Source organism: Schistocerca serialis, chromosome 7 (genome assembly GCF_023864345.2).
Source record: "Schistocerca serialis cubense isolate TAMUIC-IGC-003099 chromosome 7, iqSchSeri2.2, whole genome shotgun sequence".
NCBI classification, from domain to species: Eukaryota; Metazoa; Arthropoda; class Insecta; order Orthoptera; family Acrididae; genus Schistocerca; species Schistocerca serialis.
The window spans coordinates 91,394,590-91,407,036 of record NC_064644.1 but is presented as its reverse complement, the minus strand read 5'-3'; the positions used below and the strand labels follow the sequence as shown (position 1 = coordinate 91,407,036).

The following is a 12,447-nucleotide window of genomic DNA, read 5'->3' as shown; positions in this document are numbered from 1 at the left end:
TCTGTAGCACTGTTTGAAGTTATGCAACCATCCCCTGCTTTCCTTGAAATCACTGTAATCTATGTCACATGCAGTTTGATGAGCATAATGTAGTAGGGCACTATCAAGTGTATCCTGCAAATTATATCGAGCATCCTTGAAACGCACAAACACCAGTTTTCATAACAAGTACGCCTTCTCCTCCCTTGAATATCCGTAGTTTTTCTTATACGGTCATATTGTTGCGGGCTTATTCGAAATTTGTTCATTTTTTATTTTTTATTTATTTTATTATTATTATTACTATTATTATTATTATTATTTTACTGAGAGGTAACTATAGGCCTTAAAGGAACATTTGGAGATAGTTGGAGCGCTCTTTCGGAAAATACAAGATGACCTGCACTCTGGTCGCACTTAACACATGTACTGTCTCCTGACAGCACACCGCTCTTGTTGCCCAATGGACGTAGCGTGGGACGACAAGTGTAGCTTCCTTTATGAATTCCTCTCGAACATAGAAGTAACTATAGATTTTTGCAATGGAATAGTATAATATTTAAGGGTCATTTGTAGTAGATGAAAGGGGAAAGCGTATGTTCTTGTGGGAACCTAAACGAAAAAATTAAATTTTGTATACTGTCAGTGAGCTGTTTATAGGCATTGACCTGACTTTTTCTCAGTTCTTCGTTTAATACTACACTATGATCACGATCAAGTCGCAATTGCTATAGCATTAACATGTTACTGAAGCAAAATTTAGTAGACTTTCGTATGTCTTGGCAAAATAAAGCAAATTTTACATGGCATCAACATTAATTTAGACTCTACTCAGAACTCGCCACTGATGCAGCCTCTGTGAAAAAGATTTGAACGTCTGTTGCTCTTTCGATGCAGTCCTGTAATTTAGTGTGTTTTTAATTTTAAAAAAAATAGTTGGAATAGAAACTCAGGAAAGGATTTTCTCGCAACACTTCGGTGATCTTAGAAATATGAAAGAGTTCACAGTAAATGATGTACCACCTCTCCCTATGGCCTGTTTGCTGGCATATGGAACATAAGGGGCATCAAAGGGATTGCTTCCCCTCAGGCATTAGAGCAGCAGCAGAGAGCCACTTAGTTGAAAGGGTGTCGAATCCTCTGTACAGGTAGATTATTAATGTAGTCAACAAAGACGCGCAGTTTGGAACAAGGGTGTTGCCGAACTGCTGGTGGTGGTGGGGGAGGGGGGAGGGAATGGATCTTAGAGGGATCCTTTGGCTTCCAACCCTCCACGCCCTCCTTCCCTAACGACCACACCTCTCCGCGCCCCCCCCCCCCCCTGCCTCCACCCCACCGTGATCACGCCACAGACCTTCGCGAAACAGTAAGTTCGCGCTCCAGTTTCATCGAATGGGACTGAATGGGACAGAACAAAAATTGCGATCGTACTACACTCTAAAACACTGCGTTAGATAGGGGTTGCAGTCCCACGATTTCCTTAGAGAACGGCTGAATCGTTTGAGGGGCGTCAGCAGTGTTGGAAGTAGTCAAGAACGTCGTCCTGCTGCTCATCACTCTGCCAGCTGTCATTTTCAACTGCGACATGCGTAGGAATAAACACCCGAAGCGAAGGTATGGTTCCACTGACGCTCTTTGTATCACCTTCAGAGGCCTGTTCGTGTCGACTGAGCGCACCGATGTGCCTCAAATGTGGTGAAATTTGGTCTCAATGTTACACCATTAACTCACTTTACACATCACATGAAATTCTGAGTTCTGACCTTCCTTTCCTCATGTGTAGCCAACTTCCTGTTTGAAGCGTCACTCAGTCAGAGGGTGACGTCGGAGGGAACCAAGCGTTTGCCCCATTACAGAAGAGGTTGTAGGCACCTTTGAGCCAAATTTCAAACTTTCATACATATACGTCGTAAAGGCAGATAATTATGCGGTTTCAAGAATTGATCCTTTAATTGTGTTGGGCACTATATTTATAGCTCAAAAAATAATAAGCAAAATATTTTCCAAACCTTATTAGCCATACACGTATGGGCCTAGTATCAATCTCTATTACAGTTGTGAACACACAGATGACTTGCAGAACCCAACTGACTGCTCGTCAAAATGAAAATGGATTAGCAGTATCTTTGACGAAGTATAAGCTATTTGAAGTGAAAAAATTGAATCATTCACTCTCCAGAGGCATTCGGATATAAATGGTACACTATGCACTGTGATTTTTTTTTTATTTTCACAGATCATTGAGGTGTCTTATTTTCACCTCACTAGTAAATATTCCTTCTTGCTTCAAAGAGATGTTGTTACTGGAAATTTGTTGCAACACTTACGTGAAACCGTCGGCGCTGCAACGTTGGATCTCTGTCCCTTCGCGGTTTCCAATTTGCTTGTTACATCACAGCTTATGAAATTAATTCTGGAATTCTTTTACTACCGTCAGTGAAACTTCCTATATCTTTTTTGTGTATTTTTGTTCAGTTTTGTTTCTACACGATAATTTTCATCACTTGAGTAGGCACTCGAGTGGCTGTGCGTTTGTCTCTGTTTTAAATAGTAGCATCACAGAACTGACAGTAGTTCTAACGACACTGTAAGTGTTTGTGTTGTACTGCATGTGACGAATTACTAAGCGTAACAATGCGTTAAGGGTATGTTGTGTGTCACTTTTATTTTTACACAGTAAATATTGCAAGTAAGTAGGATTTTTTACGAACAATATTTTTTCTGTCTGTTTTAGATCTGAAGATGACTGCTAGAGCAATCAACACTAGTCATCACTTTATTAATGTGTAATCAAGTCAAATAAGTTTTATGCTTGAATGTCTCTTGTTGCCAAATTAAATTTTGCTTCGTTTGCCAAAACATAACGGAGGTAACTCTACTAACTGCTAATGCAGTTTCAATTGCAATAGAATTCTAAATCGTTGTCCATTATTAAAAAAGCAACTTGTCTTGTATGTGACACACACACACACACACACACACACACACACACACACACACACACACACACGTATGGTGGGTGATCAAAAAGTCAGTATAAATTTGAAAACTTAATAAACCACGGAATAATGTAGATAGAGAGGTGAAAATTGACACACATGCTTGGAATGACATGGGGTTTTATTAGAACAAAAAAAAAAAAAAAACCAAGTTCACAAAATGTCCGACAGATGGCGCTGGACAGCAAAACGTCAGTGACTGCGCATGACAATCGTGAATAAAAGTAAAAGAAGCTGTAATGAGAGAGAGAATCAGATGCGCCAGCAGCCGCAGCATTTTGACGTTACCTGAAAAGGCGCTTTTAGTGAAGCTGACTTATCAGAATGGGGAATGGGCTAGTTCAGCGTTACGATCCTATCGCCATGGAAAGGGGAATCGAACGGGTAAAGGTCCGTTGACAAATGCAGCTGTGGCGAGAATGATTTCGAAGTTCAAAGCCCCGGGTTGTTTAGACGATAGACCCCGTAGTGGCCCACCGAGCACAAGGCGTAATGCTGCTGATACAGTTCAGGAAGAAATGGAGACTGTAGCGGGTTAGTCTAATCATGGGGAAGTCAGCGCTCGTGCAGTTGCACGTCGCATCGGCATTCCATACACTACTGTTTGGTTGGCACTTAGGCGTACCCTCCGGTGCTATCTGTACAAAATCCATCGGCATCATGAACTGTTACCTGGCGATTTAGTTAAGCGGAGGACATTTGCGGTGTGGGCGTTTCGCCGGCCGGAGTGGCCGAGTGGTTCTAGGCGCTTCAGTCTGGAACAGCGCGACCGCTACGGTCGCAGGTTCGAATCCTGCCTCGGGCATGGATGTGTGTGATGTCCTTAGGTTAGTTAGGTTTAAGTAGCTCTAAGTTCTAGGGGACTGATGACCTCAGATTTTAAGTCCCATAGTGCTCAGAACCATTTGAACCATTTTTGTGGGCGTTTCAAAAGACGGCGGAAGATGACGATTGGTTGAGTAACGTGTTATGGACCGACAAAGCTCATTTCACGCTCCGAGAGTCTGCCAACGCCCACAACTGCAGAATTTTGGCTACGGAAAATCCTAGGACTGTCGTGGAAACTCCATTGCACAACGAGAAAGTCACGGTATGGGTTGGATTTACCACATCTACCGTTATCGGGCCTTTGCTCTTCGAGGAAATGCGTGATTCTGGTTTTGTAACTGCTACCGTGACTGGTGAGAGGTACGCCGATATGTTACAGAATCGCATCATCCCCAGCCTGGCTGATTAACACCTGCTGGAACGTACGATGTTTATGCAAGATGGCGCTCCAGCCCATGTTGCTAGACAGCACAACATTATTCCTCGACTACAGCTATTGTTGAGGAATGATGGTGGAAATATTGAGCATTTCCTGTAAAGAACATCATCTTTGTTTTGTTTTAATTTTCTTATGCTAATTATTGCTATTCTGATCAGATGAAGCGCCATCTGTCGACCATTTTTTGAACTTTTGTATTTTTTCGGTTCTAATAAAACCCCATGCCATTCCAAGAATGTGTGTCAATTTGGACCTCTCTATCTACATTATTCCGTGATTTATTCAGTTTTCAAATTTATACTGACTTTTTGATCACCCGGTATATCCATTGACTTGTCTTGTATGTGGGGAGAAGTAAGTATGCTGCATATAATCCATTCTTTCGTGATTGGAGATAGATATATTACTACTCTCAATCACATTGACTGTTGCGAGATCACCAGTGGATGCAGCAGAGGTTCATACCTGAAACAGTGTGCCCATTGGCGGCCACATGTTCCACTATGGTTTAGAGCAGTATAGGAGAATACTGTAGACAGTGCATTAATTTGTATTTATTGACAGGGTTGCCACCCCTGTTTAAGAATTAGAGTACAACATCCTGTTAATCGTTTTGAACTTTGTGTTTTGCAATTCTACACACCATTGTACGATCAAAGTCTTAAAGAAAACATCAGAATGTTAGCTGCTTTTCATACAAAGCGATGTATGATCTAACATGCATCAAACGTAAATTCCTAGCGACTCTTATTTTTCATTCTAAACTATTCGAATTTCATGTGCTAACGTATGTAATTACGAAATATCACATTAACTGTGACGATTAACGAAAAGGTAGGTAGTTCATCATGAAGCCGATACGTGAGGCTATAAGTAACGAAAGAATCAGAATTTCGCACCAAATACTTTCTGTAAAATCGTTTGAGAAAGACTGCGGAGTAACAGTGTGCGCACACTTTTGTTTTGTCACTGTAGCGCTTCGGCCACCTGCCGCACGAAGGCTGGCAAAGAATGTTTTGCTCATTGTTGCTAGGCGAGTGGAGAGGGCCTGCTGTGCTGTATTCCCCTACCCGGCTGCCACTGTGTCCTGCCCCAGCAGGTGCCATGGGGATATTCTCCACGTTGGTTCAAGAGGGCCTCAACTAAGAGGATAACCTACATTTTTTTTTGTGTGTGTGGGGATTCTTAGACTGAACAATATATTGCTACGACATATACTGAAGAGAGGGTTTTGATTGTTCGGAGTACAAAGCGAGAATAATACTGAGCATAGTTTGTCAAGGAGACTGTGGCACGCTCTAACAAGGAACCCCTTGAGTGAGAGGTCTCAAAAGGTCAATGATGTTTACGGCATTCGACGCCACACATATTGTCTACCATGCTACCACAATTTGGCCTGCTAATGGCAACAGGGGGGTGGGACTGGAGGTATCCAATGGTGAGCGCAGAATGAGGCTACGGAACGTAGTTGAACTGTTTAGTCGACGAATAACTCACAACAGCGCTACAGTGTTAGTGGTGTTGATACAAAGCAGACCGATGGCAACGACAAACGAAGCGAACTTACATTAATCAAACAATAGAAAATCCAGGGTGGATTGCACAATGTTAGAGAAGGAAAGTTGCCACTCACCCTATAGGGAAGATGTTGAGTCGCGATAGGCACAACAAAAAGATTCACATAATTACAGTTTTCTGCCATTAAGGCCTTTGTCAGCAATAGATGCACATACACACACTCACACAAACGCATCTTGCATACGCGTCTGCAGTGTCAGACAACTGAAACCACACTGCAGCGGGACGAAATTAGCTAACAGCGCAAAATCAAGAATAAATACTTATAGTTGTTTAAGAGTCCCGTTAATAACAAAAGATCGCCGGCCGCTGTGGCCGTGCGGTTAAAGGCGCTTCAGTCTGGAACCGCGTGACCGCTACGGTCGCAGGTTCGAACCCTGCCTCGGGCATGGATGTGTGTGATGTCCTTAGGTTAGTTAGGTTTAAGTAGTTCTAAGTTCTAGGGGACTGATGACCACAGCAGTTAAGTTCAAAATGGTGCAAATGGCTCTGAGCACTATGGGACTTAACATCTGAGGTCATCAGTCCCCTAGAACTTAGAACTACTTAAACCTAACTAACCTAAGGACATCACACACATCCATGCCCGAGGCAGGATTCGAACCTGCGACCGTAGCAGTCGCGCGGTTCCGGACTGAGCGCCTTAACCGCGAGACCACCGCGGCCGGCCAGCAGTTAAGTCCCATAGTGCTCAGAGCCATTTGAATAACAAAAGACCAATGATTCGACTAGTCAAAAGCCCGCGTTACACGTTCACGAGTTTATCCAGCGTGGATTATCAACTGATCAGTAGGGCATAATGCGAAAACTGGTTTTAATTGTAACGCATTTTGAAGAATATTACCATGAAGCTGTTCAGGGAGTGAAATATGGAGATGACATACATTGGAATGTTGCACAAATAACACCGCTTTGGCTGATGTATTCTAGCTGCCTCGTACTGAAAAGTGGATTGTTTGTTATTTCTGTCAAAATGTTTGTTGCATTTCTGCCTTCAGTTCTACAGCTGCTGTTCTTTTTCGTTGGCGTATCTTATTACTCAAACTTCGAGTTTCTTGCCCTACCTTTCTCTCACGAACCATACCTGACTTTCGCTTTTGCTAGCAGTTTCTTACGATTTTCGTGCGTCTCGAATATAGGATCAGGTGTTTTTCCATCCAAGGCGAATAGCGGAAGAGGTAGGGATATCAAATATGTTTTCGACTACCCAATTCCAGCTGCGGAAATGGGCAGGGAACTTAGAAATTTGGTCACCGTCCCGTCATCTGACCACAAATAAAATACCGGCGATGAAAACGCCCTGTAGGTCACGTGCAGTTCAGATCTCCAAGGGAGCAGTGGGAACGCTCTTCAGATACGCTACGCCTAAACACATTGGCAGAACGGCCCGGATGATCGAGTATGCTGCTTCTACCAACAGACTGTCGTCCCACGCGGAAACTAGAATCCTAGCGGCGTAAAAAACCGTCTTCTGATTCAACCTGCGAAGGGGAAGATAGATAGCGGCATGTAATATCTTACCACTGCATAATGTTTCATTAGTCTCGGTTAATTTCGCACATTTCCATAGTGTCATACACAGTGAGGGCATGGCCCCATGATGACCCCTCCGTCGCATGGAGACGTTAAACACAGCCGCATCTTTACATGCCTAGAGAAATATAAGAAATATGCCAGCAGTGGATTTCCTCATTTAGACTGCCTTGTGTCTGTTACTTAAAGTACAGATATGTTAAAGGATTGGAGATATTAATATAAACGCCCAGACAGACTCGACAAAGAAACTACATCGCGCACAACAGCGTAAAATGACCATCAGTGTCTAAGCTAATGGTAAAATCAAAAAATACGCCCAACAAGGCAGAATTTGGATGCGCGGAAGATTATAATAAGTGTATTTCTTGATGGGAACATTTAGTTCCATAGCATGGAAGATACGGCTGAAATTTTACGGGAGTGGGAGCAAGGGATGACGAATCACGATAAATCAGGAAAATCTTCATATTCTGTAAGGTATCCGAAAAACGAAAGCACGATGGCTAGCCGACAGTGAAAAGGACCTCACTGAGATCTTTCTTGTTGACATAATGCCAACCACAAGGACTGCGTACAATCGTATGCAGTACAAGATCGTCTCTCAAAGCTCACACCTGAACAATCAATAGCTCGACGCACGACAACTTAGCGACATTCGAAAGGTTACAGAGCCACTGTAATGACGGGATGAAGAGCTCGAGGGAAGATAAGAAGAGCAAAAAAGTTTTTAAATTGCTCCACAGATAGAGGAAGAAGGTAAAAGAGCTGAAACTATTTTCCGCGTACAGCTTGCATCCACTTGATGATTGTGTAACGTGTTGATATTTCAGACCGTGGAAGAGACGTAATATTTTTCTCATAATGATAACTTGAAAATTTTCAGCTGTTTGAATCACAGAAAACAAATGGCGTAAAGTAAATGCTACAATCTGAGACAGCGAGTTTACTTTATTCCCTAAGCTAGAAGAAAAGTTGCATGAGCATATATGCTACACAAGGATTAAGGTGGTTATATGGCCATCCCTGGTCTAGGTTTACACATAAAAGACCTGACAACCAACGCTGAATTTTCCATAGGAAAGTTCATGGATGATGCCTTGATAGTGAAAAATGCATGAATGTCTCCAGAGGAACGACGTATTTGCATGGACTGGAATTTGTCCATCAATGTGAACAAGTGAGCGATTTTCCCCCTAAAAGTGAAAAAAGCATTGTTTGATTCAAAATCTGACAGTGGCCACTGGTACAATTATATAAGGCCTAGTTTGTCACCGTAGCGAACAATCAGGTTCCAGTGGTGCCTCGTATCACAACCTGGCGCCGAACACATACACCGTAGTTCGTCATGCTTCGCCACCCCAGTTCAGGTGCATTCATCACTGGTAAAAAAAAAATAAAAAAAAAGTTGCTTTAAAAAAGAGAGGTTTCCGAACTGGGAGAAATGACACATTAATATCAAGTAACTTGCGCTGGGCCGACCAGTCCAATTACAGGTCGACACAGGTACATCTGTGTCACTGATGAGTTGGCAAACATGTATCGCCTTACGAACTTAAAGTTAGCATCTTATGGGCAACTCTCATATGGAGGAAGTTGGTTCTACAGACTGTGTGTGTTGCCGCCGACAACAGTGGGGTTTCCATGTGGTATGGACGGACATCCCCAAGAGAGGAGTGCCCCTCCGTATCTAAGCGTCTCATTCCTGGCGCCCAAAGTCTTTTCGAAACCGTAATCATCTCTGTACTGGGAGATAAACCTCGTCACCTGACACCAGACGCAGCAGTTGCGCGTACCTCAGTATAATGTCTGCCAATTTTCCCCAAATGTCCGCGCTCATTAGAGTTGCAGTGTTGTGGCAGCCTCAGATACGTACAGTGCCGATAAATACAGGCTCATCGAGCTCCACCAGTCACCACGCTGCCATGGCCACCTGCCTTCTGCGTTGATTATAAACTTTGGGTACATCAGCGCCTCCGCCAAAACTACAAAGTGCTACAAAGGATCAAAGGAGGGCATAAATTCAAAATCGTATCTCTCTGTCGACCACCAGATCTAACAGAAAACTTTAGAGAAACTCGGAAGTTCACTAGTATGTAAGATACTCATTTATACTGTTATAATACGAGAGGACATTAATCATCCCACAGTCAGTTTCGTGAGTGGTGAGCTGACAAGACATGTTGAAGAACACTAATAAGTGCCTTCTCTAAGCATTAACTAGAACAGATTCTTCAGAGCCCACACACGATGAAAATATATTGCGTCTAACAGCAACAAATAGACCTGAACTCTTTGACGATGTCCACATTAAAACCGGTATCACGCACTATGAGATAGTTGTACGAACAACGGTTACCAAAGTAAAAAGGGCGGGTAAAGCAACTAGAAAACTTTATATTTTCAGTAGACTAGATAAATAGGCAGTAACGTTGTATCTCACAAAGGAACAGGAAACATTTAGCTCTGGAGAGGGGTATGTAGAAGAACAGTGGCTCAGATTTTGAACAGTTGACCTTGCCCTTGATAGATACGTAATCTTGGGTACTAAGAATCCTCTTCAGTTGTATTTAGTTCTTTATTCCTAGAACATCACCGATTCTGCGTACCAGGGATCCGACAGTTTGTTGGTAGGTTTGCGGAGGTGTGTTGCATTAGATGTCTACGCACAGGTCATGTAATTCGCGTAAGTAACGGGCAGCCGATATCTATACAGATGAGTTCCATAGTATGTACATCAGGCGAATATGGTCGCCGATACATCAACATGATTTCGCTATATAGCTCCTCAAACCACTGTAGCACGGATCTGACTCCGAGACATGGACAATTGTACTGCTGAAAGATGACATCGCCGTCGGGGAAGATATCAAATATGAAGAGATGTAGGTGCTTTGCAGCTGTCAGTGTGTCTTCGATTACTACCATAGGTCCCATGCAACACCGCACGTTTCGCTCCCATAGGGATGGTCAGAACAAGATTAGATTAATTACAACCCACAGAGAGGTGTTTAAACAGTTCAATGCTCAATAAGTGAATGTAAGGGGAAGAAACCTAACAACTGTTGCAATGAGATGTACCCTCTGCTACGCACTTGACAGTGTGTGTGTGTGTGTGTGTGTGTGTGTGTGTGTGTGTGTGTGTGTGTGTGTGTGTGTGTGTGTTGTTGGTTTGCAGCTTATGGGCTCTGAACAACAAGGTTACTAGTGCCGATATGAAAATTAGTATAAACGAATGTGGTTAAAATAGTTAGAAAGGTCCTGAAATAATGAGGAGTAAACCTACAGAAATACGTTCGCTCAGTTCCAACCTCGATTACAACCATTCGTACAACGAATATTGCTACGGAATACCTGACATTGATTCTGATTGTGTTTGTTCATGTATTATATGTTAGAAAATACTAGTCTACCCTGACGAAGAAAAATCGCAACACCAAAAATAAATTAATGTACAGTAAGGAGATGGTACCTGGATAAACTGACTAAACCGGAGGTTGTACAGAGTTTCAGGGAGACCATAAGGGAACAAGTGACAGGAATGAGGGAAAGAAATACAGTAGAGTAAGAATGGGTAGCTCTGAGGGATGAAGTAGTGAAGGCAGCAGAGAATCAATTACGTAAAAAGACGAGGGCTAGTAGAAATTCATGGGTAACAGAAGTAGTACTGAATTTGATTGATGAAAGGAGAAAATATAAAAACTCAGTAAATGAAGCAGGCAAAAAGGAATACAAACGTCTTAAAAATGAGATCGACAGGAAGTGTAAAATGGCTAAGCAGGGATGGTTAGAGGACAAATGTAAGGATGTAGAGGCTTATCTCACCAGGCGTATGATAGATACTGCCTACAGGAAAATTAAAGAGACCTTTGGAGAAAAGAGAGCCACTTGTATGAATATCAAGAGCTCAGTTGGAAACCCAGTTATAAGCAGAGAAGGGAAAGCAGAAAGGTGGAAGGAGTATATAGAGGGTCTATACAAGGGCGATGTACTTGAGGACAATATTATGGAAATGGAAGAGGATGTAGATGAAGATGAAATGGGATATATGATACTGCGTGAAGAGTTTGACAGAGCACTGAAAGACCTGAGTCGAAATAAGGCCCCGTGAGTAGACAACATTCCATTGGAACTACTGACGGCCTTGGGAGAGCCAGTTCTGACAAAACTCTACCATCTGGTGAGCAAGATGTATGAGACAGGCGAAATACCCTCAGACTTCAAGAAGAATATAATAATTCCAATCCCAAAGAAAGCAGGTGTTGACAGATGTGAAAATTACCGAACTATCAGTTTAATAAGTTACGGCTGCAAAATACTAACGCGAATTCTTTACAGACGAATGGAAAAACTAGTAGAAGCCGACCTTGGGGAAGATCAGTTTGGATTCCGTAGAAATATTGGAACACTTGAGGCATTACTGACCCTACGACTTATCTTAGAAGCTAGATCAAGGAAAGGAAAACTTTCTAGCATTTGTAGACTTAGAGAAAGCTTTTGACAATGTTGATTGGAATACTCTCTTCCAAATTCTGAAGGTGGCGGGGGTAAAATACAGGGAGCGAAAGGCTATTTACAATTTGTACAGAAACCAAATGGCAGTTATAAGAGTCGAGGGACATGAAAGGGAAGCAGCGGTTGGGAAGGGAGTGAGACAGGGTTGTAGCCTGTAGTGGGACGAAATTGTAGCGTCAACCATCCACCAGTGTCAGCCCAGTTTGCAGATGAATATAAGTTTAATTTAGTTTTGTTTATGTGTTTTAGTAATATTGGTAATGGTTGTGAAGTGTCTAAAGTTTTGTATTTATTTTAAGTTTCATGTACGGAGAGGGCGGCGCAACGAACGGAGACAGCATCTTCGTTGCCGGGACCGGAGAGAAAATTGCTGGCCACTATACGTCGCGGGTCGACAGCCAAAGAGCGACAGAAGATTCTGAAACCGATTTGTTGCATCGTGCTTCTAAAAATTGAAAATGAATGATTTGTAATGTTTTGTACGACAATGACGTCGTAGAGAAACTTCCTGGCAGATTAAAACTGTGTGCCCGACACACAGTTTTAATCTGCCAGGAAGTTTCATATCAGCGCACA

The 12,447-nt window shown here is 42.6% G+C and overlaps 1 protein-coding gene across 1 annotated transcript in view; it reads right to left on the bottom strand.

Moving 5' to 3' along the window:
• The window catches only part of LOC126412906 (uncharacterized), a 660,163-nt gene that overhangs the window by 586,363 nt on the left and 61,353 nt on the right, over positions 1-12,447 (bottom strand). The window lies entirely within an intron of this gene.